General features: G+C 38.9%; 1 pseudogene; it reads right to left on the bottom strand.

Moving 5' to 3' along the window:
• LOC109966875 (N-acetyllactosaminide beta-1,3-N-acetylglucosaminyltransferase 3 pseudogene) overlaps nucleotides 1–5,379 on the bottom strand; it is a 7,500-nt pseudogene extending 2,121 nt beyond the window's left edge.

The following is a 5,379-nucleotide window of genomic DNA, read 5'->3' as shown; positions in this document are numbered from 1 at the left end:
TTCCACGTGACCAAGATCCACTACTTTGGTGGAAAATTAATGAGCCAACATTTCCCTCTCTTAGTACGCTTGCCAAGAAACACCTGGGAGTCATTGCTTCATCTGTACCTGCAGAAAGGATTTTCTCAAAGGCCGGACAGTTAATAAGCCAGAGAAGAAGTGCAATAAAAGGGAAACATGTAAACATGTTATTGTTTCTGAACAAAAACCTGTAACTCAGTAGTTTTCAACAGGATGACAGAGCATCGAAAGAGGTTCTCTGTGAAAACTGTCATAGGGCTTTGTGGGTAAAAAGCTAATTGTGCTTGGTATTTTTGTTTAGCGTTTATAAGCGAAGACAGTGTGCGAAAAGGGAAATTATTTAATCTGTTATATTAGTGAGTCTTAACAAAACAGCTGCTTTGTTTTCTAGTAATAATTTAGTGCACTTTATGTTTTGTTAAAGCCAGTTAAGTACTGTTAAAGGGAGAATTTTGTTTTGTTACTATATTATTCTTTAATGTATTTTAATTTATAGTATTATTCTGTTTTTCTGTTCTTAATGCTATTACTATTCTCGATAATTTCATGCACAGTTCATGTTTGCAAATTGAGTTTATTATAATAATATATTGTTTTCATATTTGAAATATGTCGTTTTTTTTTTTTTTACCTGACATGACTAATTACAAGCACACTAAGAGCAAATCACAACATCTTTTAGTGGTTATGAAAATGCATTCAGATTTAGCATAATAATTATGCAATCACTTTATAAATTTTGACACACTGATATCCCCTATACAAGAAAGTGAATGTAATTTATATTGCGTGCTTTAAAAAAAAATATCGGTATCGGCGATATTGGCCCTGTATTTACTTGGTATCGGATCCATACCAAATTTTATAGTATCGCCCACCCCTATAAGACAGGGCGAGATCAGCGGCGGCTTTGCGCATGCGCAAATCATTTGCTATCTGGACCCGGAGCGGTGTGGATCTCCTCTCTGCTCTAACTGCAGCTGGGACTGCCGCGCGAGGCTACAGTGAGAATGACCGCCTGCGGGTGCTTTGGTACGGGGGAGGGGCTCACGGCAGCACCCGCTGTTCGTTGAGGACAGTAACTGCAGAGCGATACGTGCTTTCACGTCAGAGTCTCCAAAACATCAAAAAAGTCTCCAGTAACACCAGAAAAAGTCGCTAGATTTGTCTCTAGTCGTTTTTGACAAAAAAGTCGCCAAGAGGTTTTGGAAAGTCGCCAGATTTAGCGAGAAAGTCGCCGAGTTGGCAACACTGTCCGTCTGTGCTTCACTGAACACTAAAGTGGACATCTGGATGTAGTTAAGGCATCCACTACTATATGTAGCTATATGGGATCATGTAGTGTATATCTGTGTGATCCCCCAAATGGTGCATTTACCCAAAATTAAACATGGCATGATGATAACTTCACGTCCTCCCGTGGTCTTTTTTTTTGGTGGCCAAGTGATAAGGCATACACTGCAGTGTTCATGATTTGATTGCAAGCTGAACAACCTTTGCACATGTCATTCCACGGAATTTCTGCCCCTATTTTCTGTCTTTCTCTACACTATTAAAAAAATGTCAGTGCCAAAAAAATAAATAAATCAGAAATATTCTTGTCTGTGAAAGGTGTTAGGTACAATATAATGAATACTAGGAAAGTTATGAGTTTGTCTATACCCGTTTTAAATGTGTGCAAGAATTAACTGAATAAGACCTATTCTTCCAAGGTGCAATGTGTATTTTAAAAAGCTCAACCTATCACCACATGACAGCTCAGTCTGTAGCGGGAAGTGGTAAGGTCTGAGGTCATCCAGATATGACTTTCTGACTCATCACAGCTGAAATGCAGTTTATAATAAACTTAAACTGTTTGAGTATCAATACAGTATATGGGCTTTTTTGACAGTTTAACTTTGTCCCTTTGTTCCCTGATGATCATACCACTCTGAGTCTGAGTGTATAATTTCAAAATTGTTGTGTGTTAAACACATTGAAAAGGTTAAAACAAATGAAACCAGACAAAAACTGTTGGTCTTCCTGAAGTCAAAATGTTACAACTGTCTGCTTCACTCCCTGGCATAATGCTCCTAGATGACAGGGGCATCATTTAAAACAACAAATGAATTACAGGAGATGTAGCAGCTCAGCTGGATGTGGTTAAATGTGTCTAAAATTCAAAATCATTAAGGATTTTATCTGAGTCACAGGAAAGAAATATAGTTTTTTCAGTTGGTTAGTATATTTTATATCTACTGTACAATGAAACTGCCTTTGAAAGCTCAGCTATATTTGCTAATGGAAACAGGACACTTTTAGTATCAGCTGTTGAAGGAAGACTCATCTTTCAGGAGCATGATGCAATAAAGAAGAATACAGATATAGAGGAAGTGGGCTTCCTCTGTGACAAACTGTAGAGCAGGTTGTTTGAGAACGGAAAGTAGTTTTCCTGGGCTGGTGTGGTTTCATCACAAATTAGAGTGTGAATGCCCATAGTGTAAAATAAAGCTTGTGGTAGTGCTAATATACTAAACCCTCAGACTTGTGAGGGGTAAGCAGACACCAACAGGACAGGTGGAGCGACAGACATGAGGTATGTCTTGGCATCTGTCTGCTGAATCCTCACATGCTGGGCTATGGGATGGCAAAAAAATCAAATGCTGTCATGTCTCCTTGAGATGGGTGGAATATGTTACACCTTATGTCAGACATTGAGTCATTAGAACAAACTAATTTACTGGATTATAATATTTCCCTAGACTTAACACTAGCCTCACCCGGTTACTCAGCATGAGGAGGAAATTATGTTGTAAAACACACAACTGACTGACTGCATGTCAGTCTTCATGTGTTTTGTGTTGGTGAGGATCTGTTTGTTTACAAAGTCTCTTTTCTGTTGCATGTTGTGACATTTGCCCTCACCTGCTGCTTTGGAGTCATTCTAAACACAAAGGCAAATACATTTACTTAAGTAATTTACTTGGGTTCCATTTTGTATGCTTAAGTATTTTTTTTTCTTTTATGTTTCCACTTTGCTACATTTATGACATTTAAAGTTGCTAGTTACTTTGCATACAACAGAAAACTGATCAATGGAATAATCACTTTGTTTCTAAGCAAAAAAAATCCACAATGCTGCTTCTGTTCCTCAGATGTGACAGTCTGCTGATGTACACAATATTAAACCAAATATCTTTAAATGTTACACTGTTAGTGGGACACAACAAGACAATTGAAGATAATGGACATGAGAGCAACCGTTGGTCTCCAGTTTCAAACTTACATTTGTTGTTTTAACCATGACCTTAACTATGTGTTTTACTATTTTAACCATGATGACTGAAAGATATTACCCAGTTCTTCTAACTAGGAACTCAGAGAGACGAGGCAGACCACTTGGATATATAAAAAATATAACCGTGCTGGTTTATTCAAAGGATCACAGGTAAAATTAACATTACACGTCCAGGTATCTTCCACCTCCAGTACTGCGTGCAGGCAGACGGAGAATGAAAAAAAGACCCTGAACCACCAAAGCCTATCCATTATATCTGGTTTGGGCTAACCCCATTCTACACAGGCACGTCAAACCGTGACGTCACCTGATATGCCAGCTTTTCAGCTGACCATAACAATAGTCAAAACATGAAGAAAATCAATGTGTGAGTGCGTGTTGATTATGTGGTGTGTATCTAAAAACATACAGGACATTCAGGGACATGTCCGAACAGTAAGCCTCAGAAGATATTATGATTAAGATTACGGCTGAGCATAGCATGCTACTAGCAATATTCATCCTGCCTGCAGACTCTTCAATCTAGTTGACCTTGGCCTAGATGCAGCCTGCAGAACTCATGACAATGAACTGAGCATTTAACAGCCTGAGCTAGACATCCTGGCTACACTAAACATTCCTATACAACAAGTATCTAATCAATATCTACCTGACTAAGAAATTACCTAACATTACTAAAGTCCTTTAACCTTAGTTCATTATTTATCACTTGATATCTGGCCTCTGATCTGAAATGTGCAGACAGTTAAGTGCACTATATCTACTTTGTGCAGCCTCTGGCTTCACACAGTTAGTAATTCCCATAACAAGCCTCCAAACTCCTATATTCCCTGTGAGCCTGATGTCCCTTGACTTTTTCACTTTGTCTTATGCGCCTGTGTAATGTTACCTCAAAGAGCACATCCTTTGGATTTGAACAAAGTTTAAATCAGTGTCTCCCATGGTTGTCAATACAAGTTGTGCTTTAATGTTCTCACATCCTTTTGATGTAATTGTCAAACATGTGGAAGAACAAAAGTAGTCAGATAATGGTTGTCAGAGACCTTGTTTGTCCAAAGAAGCATGAGAGCGAGAGCAGGAGCGAGAGAAGGAGCGAGAGAGGGAGAGAGGGAGCGAGAGACCAGGCCAGGCAGAGAGAGGACAAAGAGGTGACTGGGTAAGCATTTCAAATGTGAGCTGTTGTGCTGTCCAGGTTCACATGCATACAAATTACTATTAATAGGGACAATACATTATAAAAGGTTCATGTAGTTAGTTTCTTAACACATGTGAATGCTTATAGAGTACGCGCTTAATGTGCATCATAAAAACTATTGAGTTTTCCTGATTTGTTTTCCGGGGAAGTTGCCAAACTCACGTTCCACTTTCTAAGTCAAACCTATGCGATTGGGTAAACATGATTTCAGCACTGATCATGTGATGCCAAAAATCAAAATGTCCTTTATAGCATCAAAGTTTTTCTGTAGCTACCTAGGTAATCGTTTAGTACGTCTTCAGGTTTAAGGACACAACCTAATCGTACGGTCTTTTACACTGATTAAAAAGGTTGTATTTGCAGGCTTTATCAGCTGTGGACTGAGTGCCATATGCTTTTTGGCTCTGACTTGGAATTTTGAAGGGTCTACAGTATGTTCACCTCGCATAACGGAATATTACACGTCAATGCGTATTCTTTATAGACTACAGGACTCTGAGAAAAGTAAACACTTCAAAGATAATAATAATTCTTCTGATAATGCCTAAGTAAAGTGTCCCATTTATACTGAATAATGTAGCGATTAAAGTTCAGACGAAAATAAAAACGTATAGCGTACTGTTAATCTGTTTATCTATCCATCCATTTCCTCCGCTTATCCGGAACTGTTAATCTGGAACTCCAATGTTTGAATTCCTAGGAGAAGTGGACTACTGGCTAAACAGCATCATATAAAGTTGGCTTGTACATTTGTCTGTCCGTACTTACCGGCAAAAGACGAAGATCCTCTCATCTGCGTCTGCTGTAAAGATTATTTAATAGGTTCGGTGTGTAAAAGCATGGCATGGTCTGCTGGGCGGCGCCTGCGCTCCCAGACCCGCTGCGT

Source organism: Monopterus albus, unplaced genomic scaffold (genome assembly GCF_001952655.1).
Source record: "Monopterus albus unplaced genomic scaffold, M_albus_1.0 scaffold120.1, whole genome shotgun sequence".
NCBI lineage: Eukaryota > Metazoa > Chordata > Actinopteri > Synbranchiformes > Synbranchidae > Monopterus > Monopterus albus.
This window is presented reverse-complemented; position numbering and strand designations above follow the sequence as displayed.